Source organism: Stegostoma tigrinum, chromosome 4 (genome assembly GCF_030684315.1).
Source record: "Stegostoma tigrinum isolate sSteTig4 chromosome 4, sSteTig4.hap1, whole genome shotgun sequence".
In the NCBI taxonomy this organism is placed as follows: domain Eukaryota; kingdom Metazoa; phylum Chordata; class Chondrichthyes; order Orectolobiformes; family Stegostomatidae; genus Stegostoma; species Stegostoma tigrinum.
The window spans coordinates 87545914-87557184 of NC_081357.1; positions in this window are offsets into that span (position 1 = coordinate 87545914).

Here is an 11271-nt window from a genome sequence, read left to right on the forward strand (position 1 = left end):
GGACCTGCTGGAGGTGTACGATAGTGCGCTTCAGGCAGGGCAAATGTGCAAGTCCATGAGGAAGGGCATCATCACCCTCATTTACAAGAGGAAGGGGGAGAGGGAAGAAATTAAGAATTGGCGTCCCATTTCACTATTGAACGTGGACTACAAAATCCTGGCCAAGGTCATAGCCAACCAGGTCAGGTCTGTCCTGGAGTCGGTGATTCACCCTGACCAAACCTGTGCTGTGCCGGGCAGAAAGATCGCTGAGAGCCTCGCGCTCATCAGGGGTACGATTGCCTATGTACAGGACAGGCGGGTGGACACCTGCCTCGTCAGCCTGGACCAGGAGAAGGCCTTCGACAGGTTCTCTCATGCTTACATGAGGGACGTCCTCTGCAAATTGGGGTTCGGGGAGGGCATCTGCAATTGGATCCGGCTGCTCTACACCAACATCGTTAGCACTGTCTCGATCAACGGGTGGGAATTGGACAGTTTTCCCATCAGATCTGGAGTCAGGCAGGGCTGTACGCTCTCTCCTGCCTTGTTCGTGTGCTGTGTAGAACCCTTTGCCGCATCCATCAGGAAGGACGTGAGCCTGAAGGGCGTGACTATCCCAGGCAGCGGAGGCCTTCAGGTCAAGACCTCCCTGTACATGGACGATGTCACCGTCTTCTGCACTGATCGTCGGTCGGTGAGTAGACTGTTGGACATCTGCGGTCAGTTTGAACTGGCCTCGGGTGCCAAAGCCAATAGGGGTAAGAGCGAGGTCATGTTCTTCGGGAACTGGGACGACTGCTCCTTCATCCCCTTCACCGTCAGGACAGACTACCTGAAGGTGCTGGGTGTTTGGTTCGGTGGAGCTGGGGCATGCACTAAGACTTGGGAGGAGCGTATCACCAAATTGAAGCAGAAGCTGGGCAGGTGGACGCTCTGGTCCCTCTCCATCGTGGGTAAGAACCTGGTGGTCAGGTGCGAGAGGCTTTCGGTACTGTTGTATGTGGCGCAGGCCTGGCCTATTCCCGGGACCTGCGCCGCTGCGGTCACCCGGGCCATCTTCCACTTCATTTGGGGGTCGAGGATGGACCGGGTCCGCAGGGACACCATGTACAAAGGCCTGGAAAATGGGGAAAAGGGCGTACTGAACGCCACCCTCGCCCTGATGGTTACCTTTGTGTGCGGTTGCATCACGCTGTGCGTAGATCCTCAGTACGCAAACACCAAGTGTCACTACTTACTGAGGTTCTACCTGTCCCCCGTGTTCCGAAGGATGGGCCTGGCCTCGTTGCCGCGGAACGCTCTGAGTCGTTGGACCGTTCCGTATCACCTGTCCTTCGTGGAGAATTTTTTGAAAGGAAACACCTTTGACCACTAGGCCGTCAGGCAGTGGTCAGCACCTAGTGTCCTCGAGACCTTTTGGGAAAAGGAGAGGGTGGATCCCGTCGTGTGGTTCTCCACGCGGACAGCCAACGTCGTTTAGCAGAATGCCTCATCGCCAGAACTTTCAAACAAGCACAAGGACATTGCTTGGCTGGCGGTGAGAGGGGCTCTGCCAGTGAGATCCTTTATGCATGCCCAGAATCTCTGCGCCACCGCACGCTGCCCTCGAGGTGGCTGCGGGGGAGACGAGACTGTCGATCACCTCCTTCTGGAGTGTGCCCATGCGCAGGAGGTCTGGAGGGGGATGCAGTGGTATTTGTCGAGGTTCGTCCCGAGCAGCTCCGTGACGCGGGACTCCGTGCTCTACGGGCTGTTTCCCGGGACGCACACCGAGACATCAATGTGGTGAAAGATGCTCGTTGATCTGCCCGCAACTTGCTGGTCTGCCAGCTGAAAGAACGGACCCCGACCGAGTGTTGCAGACTGGCGCACTCCAAGGTCCAGGACTACATGCTGAGGGACGCACTAAAGCTTGGTGCAGCTGCGGCCAAGGCGCGGTTGGGAAAGACCACGGTATGAAACCCCTCGTCCAGAATAGAAAAAAGTGCCCTATCTTGTAACTGGGCCCAGCTGGCGCCTTCCCCAACTCATCAGGTGGCCAACGGGGACTGTGCGGGGATACGACCGCCGGGGTATTTTTTCTTTGTTTTTGTTTATCCTGCTTTGTTTAGTTTTTTTCCTTTAGTTGGTGTACGTAGCCCCTGGGTAACCCCGAGCAGCTTACATGACTGGGTAGGTGTATAAATGTTTTATTATTTTGTACATACTGTGAATAAAGGATATTTTTTTCAAATTTAAAAAAAGAAGTGACGAAACGTCTGAAAACCAACCTTCCAGCTCAGTGAGCCAACTCACATCCAGAGCCTCAACCTGAGCTGCAAATCTTCTCAAAACTCGCTCCAACCAACACATTTGCATCCTTCAGAGACAGAGCACTATCCCCTGCAAGGAAAACACAAGGCAGGATTAGGGAATGTCAAAACATACAAGGAAACAATATGCAGTGCTCATACACAATCTTACATTCAAACCTGAAATACCTGTTGCACAGTTTGTCTCTACTCAGGAAAACAAAGTACATTCCCCTCAAAGGAACACAATTTTCACACATTTTACACTTCCTACCCATTGTATGTTCTCTGGTATCAGAGTCTGTGGACTCAATGTCATGCCGTCCAATGGAACCCCTTGGGTTAGTGTCTCCTGATATGTTTGGTGTATAAATCTGCTTGATTTGTGTCTCCCAAATTCTAGCTAATCGAACCATTAGAACATCTCCTGGATTAATGTTTTGTGTAGTCAACCTGTCTCCCGTAAGCACAATTTGGGTAAATGAACTTCAGTATAATCACTACAACACTATATACACCTCTAACCTAACCTTAAACTTTATTCAAAAGCTATATGCAGTGCCACCAGTATCCAGACGGCCAGGCCAAAACATGATATGTCTGTTCTCCCTATAGTCTCTAGACGGCAGGTATGTCGGGAACCATGGTGTCCTCAGACTCTGGGCTTGGAGAGTTGTCTGCAGTGCCCCCACTTTGCTTACCAAGTGGCCATCCCAAGTCCCAGACGATGGGCAGGTTGGTCTGGCCTGAGGACATCTTGGCTTCCCTGGCTGTGCAGCTTCTCTTGGAGGCTCTTCACTGCCTGTGGCTGCTGCTTGGCCTGTGGCCTCCTCTGAGGGATTTCCACATTCCAGGGCTGATGCCTGGCTTCCCGCCTCTGGGGACCACAGTGTCCCCGACTTTGCAACACCTTCTGGGTACCAAACTATGTGCACCTGACCTGGTCTGGAAGTTGTGCTGATTGTGAGCCTGCAGCTGATGGGACGATGGCTTCCCTTAGGAGGTCTTCTCTATCTGTGGCTGCTGCCTGGCTTGTCACCACCCATAGGGACCCCATCTGGGGCCACTCCTTGACTTGTGGCCTCCCCTGGGGGGCATTTCACCATCTGGGATATGTATAAACTTCCTGCAGCCTCTGAGCAGTAGGTACACTGGGGATCATGGAGTCCTTGGCTTCGAAGCCAAGGAGTTATCCTCAGCACTCCCCCCTTACTAACCAGGTAATCTCCAGAGTCCCAAACTCTGAACAGGCTACCCTGCCTTGTGAGTCAATTCACCAGCCCTGGTCCTGCAGCCTATGGGACTGTGGCTTCCTCCAGTGGTTCTCCATAGTCCAGGGCTGCCGCTTGATTGCCTGTCCCCTGACCACAGCCTACAGCTCCCAGTCACCTCATTATTTTGTGTATTATTTTCTTTTCCCCAGTCAGTGTTCCCAGGAGAGGCAGAAGGATAGAATCCTGCTCCTGGACCATCCTCAGGTCTGGAGTCAGTGCTACCCTTGCTCCCTGCTTTGCTCCCACTCTATCCCCGGCTGCTGCTGTTGTGCCTGAGCTATTCAGGTCCCAGCTGGTACCTGCTCAGCAGCCTTTGTTGACCAGGTTGCAGCTTCGGGTTGCCCTCAGCATGGGGTCTAGTTTTTGTTTTTTTTTCCCTGCTGCAAAGTTAACCCAAGAATTTCACTACCTGTTGGTCCACCTGTGCCTTCTTTAGGTTCATCTTGAACCCTTCCAGTTCACGCCACAGTTTGGACGCTGTGGGGCAATGGAAGTTCTTATGCTCACTGCCATGTTTCCTCTCCCTGATCTTGTGAATTCAGTCTGGAGTGCCTCCATAAACCCCTCAAAGGAGTTGGGAGAGCCCTGCACGTACTGTCATCCGTGAGGGCCTTGGCTGCCCAAGGAGAACAACAGCAACTTAGCCATCTTGGCATCATTGCAGCCATTTATTTCTATGCCTGTTCCACTTTCATGAGATGTACACATGGATCCCTTTTATACGTGAGCTTCTCCAGGTGTGCCACCATCGTCCTGAGTAGCTAGGTTCCATGGGGACTCTCAAAGCACCTCGCTAAATCCCCTGCTCTTGGCCATCCCGAGGTTCATCATACTTCTGCTGCTGTAACAGGCACATGATCCCTGGCCCTGACCCTTCCCATACTGGCTCTGTGCCCCCACCAACTGGCTTCTGGTGCTGCAGAGTTTCCTCCTGCCCTGCAGTCTATTTGCTGTCTGAAGGGCCGCAGATGGCTGAGTGACCCCAACTACCCTACAGTCTGCTATAGCCTCACCCCATTGCTCTTTCCTGCCTGCCTGCCGGCCTGGGTTGCACCTGAGCTTATCAAGCAAACAATGGCACTGGCCTGCGACAGAGCGAAGCTCAACTCATGGATGTGCACCTGGCAGAGACCATGCTCTCCCCTCTGTACCCTTCGCTGAAGGCTACTTTTTAGGCTGTCTGGATGCCACTTAGTTTCTCCTCCTGCACTTTAACTTGCTTCCCCAGATGGCTATTTTCATCATTCAGGCCCTGTGTGCTTTTCTTGGCTTCTGTGACCTGACAGCACAGGTAATCTTATTTGCTTATGTATCTTTCTTCTGCCTGACACCTCAACTGTCTCTCTCAGTGGAGGTCTGCATGCAACATTTCTCCTACCCTGATCCTCAAGCTAAAGCAACCCTTTGCCTCCCTTAACTCTGACTTCAGTTCCCTAACTTTCTTGTATCAGTGATAATGGGAACTGCAGATGCTGGAGAATCCAAGATAATAAAGTGTGAAGCTGGTTGAACACAGCAGGCCAAGCAAGGTCTCAGGAGCACAAAAGCTGACGTTTTGGGCCTAGACGCTTCATCAAAGATGGGGATAGGGTGAGGGTTCTAGAATAAATAAGGAGAGAGGGGGAGGCGGATCGAAGATGGAGAGAAAAGAAGATGGGTGGAGAGGAGAGTATAGGTGGGGAGGTAGGGAGGGGATAGGTCAGCCCAGGGAAGACGGACAGGTCAAGGAGGTGGGATGAGGTTAGTAGGTAGGAAATGGAGATGTGGCTTGGGGTGGGAGGAGGGGATGGGTGAGAGGAAGAACAGGTTAGGGAGGCAGAGACAGGCTGGGCTGGTTTTGGGATGCGGTGGGGGAAGGAGAGATTTTGAAGCTGGTGAAGTCCTCATTGATACCATTGGGCTGCAGGGTTCCCAAGCGGAATATGAGTTGCTGTTCCTGCAACCTTCGGGTGGCATCATTCATCATTCTGGCACTGCAGGAGGCCCATGATGGACATGTCATCTAAAGAATGGGAGGGAGAGTTGAAATGGTTCGCGACTGGGACGTGCAGTTGTTTATTGCGAACCGAGCGGAGGCGTTCTGCAAAGCGGTCCCCAAGCCTCCGCTTGGTTTCCCCAATGTAGAGGAAGCCACACCGGGTATATTGGATACAGTATACCACATTGGCAGATGTGCAGGTGAACCTCTGCTTAATATGGAAAGTCATCTTGGGGCCTGGGATGGGGGTGAAGGAGGAGGTGTGGGGGCAAGTGTAGCACTTCCTGCGGTTGCAGGGGAAGGTGCCGGGTGTGGTGGGGTTGGAGGGCAGTGTGAAGAGAACAAGGGAGTCACGGAGAGAGTGGTCTCTCCGGAAAGCAGACAAGGGTGGGGATGGAAAAATGTCTTGGGTGGTGGGGTCGGATTGTAAATGGCGGAAGTGTCGGAGGATGATGCGTTGTATCCGGAGGTTGGTGGGGTGGTGTGTGAGTACGAGGGGGATCCTCTTGGGGCAGTTGTGGTGGGGGCGGGGTGTGAGGGATGTGTTGCGGGAAATGCGGGAGACGCGGTCAAGGACGTTCTCGACCACTGCGGGGGGAAAGTTGTGGCTCTTGAAGAACTTGGACATCTAGGATGTGCGGGAGTGGAATGTCTATTTGTGGGAGCAGATGCGACGGACGCGGAGGAATTGGGAATAGGGGATGGAATTTTTGCAGAAGGGTGGGTGGGAGGAGGTGTATTCTAGGTAGCTCTGGGAGTCGGTGGGCTTGAAATGGACATCAGTTACAAGCTGGTTGCCTGAGATGGAGACTGAGAGGTCCAGGAGGGTGAGGGATGTGCTGGAGATGGCCCAGGTGAACCCTCATCCGCCTAGCCGAACTCGTCCTCACCCTCAACAACTTCTCTTTCGATTCCTCCCACTTCCTACAGAAAAAGGGGGTGGCCATGGGCTCCCACATGGCCCCAGCTATGCCTGCCTCTTTGTAGGTTACATGGAACAGTCCCTCTTCCGCACCTACACAGGCCCCAAACCCCACCTCTTCCTCCGTTACATTGACGACAGTATCGGCGCCGCCTCTTGCTCCCCAGAGGAGCTTGAACAGTTCATCCACTTCACCAACACCTTCCACCCCAACCTTCAGTTCACCTGGGCCATCTCCAGCACATCCCACACCTTCCTGGACCTCTCAGTCTCCATCTCGGGCAACCAGCTTGTAACTGATGTCCATTTCAAGCCCACCGACTCCCACAGTTATCTAGAATACACCTCCTCCCACCCACTCTCCTACAAAAATTCCATCCCCTATTCCCAATTCCTCCGCCTCGGCTGCATCTGGTCCCACAATGAGGCATTCCACTCCCACACATCCCAGATGTCCAAGTTCTTCAAGGACCGCAACTTTCCCCCCGCAGTGGTCGAGAACGCCCTTGACCGCATCACCCGCATTTCCCGCAACACATCCCTCACAACCCGCCCCCGCCACAACCGCCCCAAGAGGATCCTCCTCGTTCTCACACACCACCCCACCAACCTCCGGATACAACGCATCATCCTCCGACACTTCCGCCATCTACAATCCGACCCCAACACCCAAGACATTTTTCCATCCCCACCCTTGTCTGCTATCTGGAGAGGCCACTCTCTCCGTGACTCCCTTTTTCACTCCACACTGCCCTCCAACCCCACCAAACCCGGCACCTTCCCCTGCAACCGCAGGAAATGCTACACTGGACCCCACACCTCCTTCCTCACCCCCATCTCAGGCCCCAAGATGACTTTCCATATTAAGCAGAGGTTCACCTGCACATCTACCAATATGGTATACTGTATCCATCATACCCGGTGTGGCTTCCTCTACATTGGGGAAACCAAACGGAGGCTTGGGGACCGCTTTGCAGAACACTTCGGCTCGGTTCGCAATAAACTGCACCTCCCAGTCGCGAACCATTTCAACTCCCCCTCCCATTCTTTAGATGACATGTCCATCATGGGCCTCCTGCAGTGCCACAATGATGCCACCCGAAGTTTGCAGGAACATCAACTCATATTCCGCTTGGGAACCCTGCAGCCCAATGGTATCAATGTGGACTTCATCAGCTTCAAAATCTCCCCTTTCCCCACCGCATCCCAAAACCAGCCCAGTTCGTCCCCTCCCCACACTGCACCACACAACCAGCCCAGCTCTTCCCCTCCCCCCACTGCATCTCAAAACCAGCCCAGCCTGTCTCTGCCTCCGTAACCTGTTCTTCCTCTCACCCATCCCTTCCTCCCACCCCAAGCCGCACCTCCATTTCCTACCTACTAACCTCATCCCACCTCCTTGACCTGTCCGTCTTCCCTGGACTGACCTATCCCCTCCCTACCTCCCCACCTATACTCTCCTCTCCACCTATCTTCTTTTCTCTCCATTTTCAGTCCGCCTCCCCCTCTCTCCCTATTTATTCCAGAACCCTCACCCCATCCCCCTCTCTGATGAAGCGTCTCGGCCCGAAACGTCAGCTTTTGTGCTCCTGAGATGCTGCTTGGCCTGCTGTGTTCATCCAGCTTCACACTTTATTATCCCTAACTTTCTTGTTCAGTACCTGCACCTGTTGCTGAAGGCAGTGGAGCCAGACTACTTTCTCTATGGAGCGCTAATTCTCCTTGCTGTCAGTCCATTGGGTTACTACCCTCCAGACAATCATCTCACAAGAAATCAAGGACCTGTTTCTTTGATGCTTTTACCTTTCTAATCACATAGGAGGAGGCCTCTTGCATCAGAGACTTTGCTTTTGAAACACTCTCTACCACATCATTTTCCTTCTGCCAGTGTCGTGCTGCGGTCATCATTCTGTAGGTTCAGGGTTGTGATCAGTAATTTGCTGATTTTAGGTGGTTCAGTCGCCACCAGATTCCTGGCTTTCGATGCTGGACTTAGTTAGGGAATGTGAAATGAAGAATGCAGTAGACAGGAGTTTCAGGAGAAAAGAATTTCTGTGTTTACTTACAATACAAAAGGTAAGAATAATGCAAGAAATATAGATAACAAACAGGGAAATTGACACTATCACTCAATGAAATACACTATTAAATAAAACACGGATTAAAAACTACGAGAACCTAAAATAACAGTTTTAATCACAGAAACTTTAATCAGGCTTCCTATCCTTGGGGTCCCATGCACTGTCACCACCCACCTTCCCTTGCTGCTGGGTAGGTTGGAAACTTTTGGATCTTGGGAGTTTAAAGAACACCCAGGTGCTGAGGTTCTTGCCATCGATTCTCTTGATGCTGAAGAGGCCCGGTTCTGGAAGATCTTGTTCAGATAGCACTTGGTTGGCTTCACCCTCTCGGATGACCTATGTTGCGATGATGCCCTTGGTTTGGCTTCTTGATTCAGCTTCCCACTGTTCAACCTCCTGGTTCTGAAGCTGCTTGTTGGTGGTGGTAGCCTATGGGAGGGGAAGCTGTTTGTGCAGAAGCTTGTTGTTTAAAAAAAAGCTCTCCCCCAGACAAGATCAGGTCTGGCTGTTATACAAATTGTGTGCACTATTATCTCCCCTCAAATCTGTTTTGGGATTTGATGTTTGGCATATCTGTAGGCCCCATACTGTCTGTGTTCCATCGCCAAAGTGTAAAGATCAGTTTTGGTCCAGAGTGTTAGGTTTGCTCGATTTGCTCTTCTAGAGTGGAAGTGCAAATTGGAATTCCAGCTGAATAATAATCCCATATCGTAATCATTCTGGATTCTTGCATTGTTGATGTGGCCTAAGTTTAGGCTTTTGTTCAGTATTTTGCATGTTAGAAAAGTCCAGGGTCTTGTCCAGTATTTTAGGTGATGAGGATTTTTGCTTAAACCTACAAAATATTCTGCCTTAGGTTTAAAGCGTTCACCCATATATACAATTTGTTTTAACTTACATCAACAACATGGAGTACAAAACAACATAGTTGGATAAGAAAAGCTCCTAACCTTGCTGTGATGACAAGATGTAGAGCTGCCTGAACATAACAGGCCAAGCAGCATCAGAGGAGCAGGAAAGCCAACGTTTCAGGTCTAGACCCTTTTTCAGAAAACGACCTTGCTGTGTCATTCATTCAAATCATGGCTGAACTATATTTTGTGCTTCCACTTGTTTAGGTTTTGTAACACTTAGCACTTTAATTCCTTATTTCCTAACGAAATTCTATTAGCAGCTGTTTTAACATTTTCAATTGATCCCCAAGCTAAGTAGCTCTTATTATGGTTTAAGAATTCAGTTGTGTTGGACAGTGCCTCCTGACATTTTCCCAAACCACCACACTCTAATTTGAAATCTGCAACTCTTTGTTCCATCCACCATCTCGTGATTCACCCAAGTTGATGCTCCCCAATCAATCTGAGAAACCAAACACAACATCAAAATCAATTAAGCAATTTGGCATCAGGTTTCCCAAAGGTTCAAGCATTCCACTGTTGTATAACCAAATGAATACAGCACCAGCTGCTATAACACATCACAGGAGATGGAGTAATTGAAGCTGAGGCTGAGTGCATGTCTTTATTAGACAACACGTACTGAGTTATGGTCGACAGCAAGTGCTTGGCAAGCCTAATGGATTTGAACTAATGCAAACGTATCACGGTGAGTGCTTTGATTTGTCAGTGGTCAAGCTAAATCACTTCACAAGAGAGGAGAGCAGGGTCAAAACTAAATAAACACTTTGGTGAAATGCCCTTCATCAATCCTTCTGGCACTAAACGCAAAATCAATGTGCTGAATATTTGTGGGATCCCAGAATCAGATTCAAATCAATTCAGGATCATAACTGCTATTTGTAAATTTCATTGAAATAGCATTTACAGATAGGCCATCAGGAATTTATTTTCCAATTAGCCCCAGCTGATTATGCCAAACATCAAGTCAAGCTATTTAATAATGTGATCTGATTATGTTTCTGTTTTCAAAGTTTCACAAAGATCACACTATTAAGGAAAAGTACTGTTTTAGAAGAACTGAGCATTTGTAATGATCCTCTTTGTTAGTGAGGTGTAAATGAAGTGAGTTCAATATGAGTTGCCTGCAACTGAGCATATGTTAGCCTTACTCCAATTTGTTGTGTCTGTCAAAAAGTTCATGTCCCAGAGGACTATCAACTGAATGAAATTGAATTAAATCTCATTAGAGAGAGATGACTGGTAATGGCTTTAACCTGAGGGTCACCACACCTCAGGCAAGGAGCAAGATGAGAACTTTGTTGTAACCTTTGTTGGCATGGAAATTGAACCAGCACTGAAGACATCATTCAGCATCACAAATCAACTATCATCCAAGTGAGCTATCCACCTCCCAGATATCCATTCTCTGATCGACATCAGGATCCACAATTTCTAGGGAATTATCATGATTGGTGGTTCCATAAAGCCTTACAAATGCACTGACAGTACAAACACATAGCAATATCTTCCCCAGCACTGAGGCACTGAGTACAATCTATCAACTGTTTGAAAAGGCTATATCAACAACATGTCTGACAAAAGATTTCCAAAACAAGCTCTCTACTCCATGCTTCGTCTCAGAAAATGGATGCCAAGTGGGCAGAGGCAATCTTTAGGCACATCTCCCAAAAAATGAATATCTCTATGCTCTTGCTCAAGAACACCTAAACTGGAGAAAGAATATCATAAATGCGCCATTCTGAGTGTTTCTGACAGGCCCTGGTAAGGCCAAGAACAAACAGCAGAAAGAACATGCAGCAATCAGAGCATCCTACCCACCTACCTCT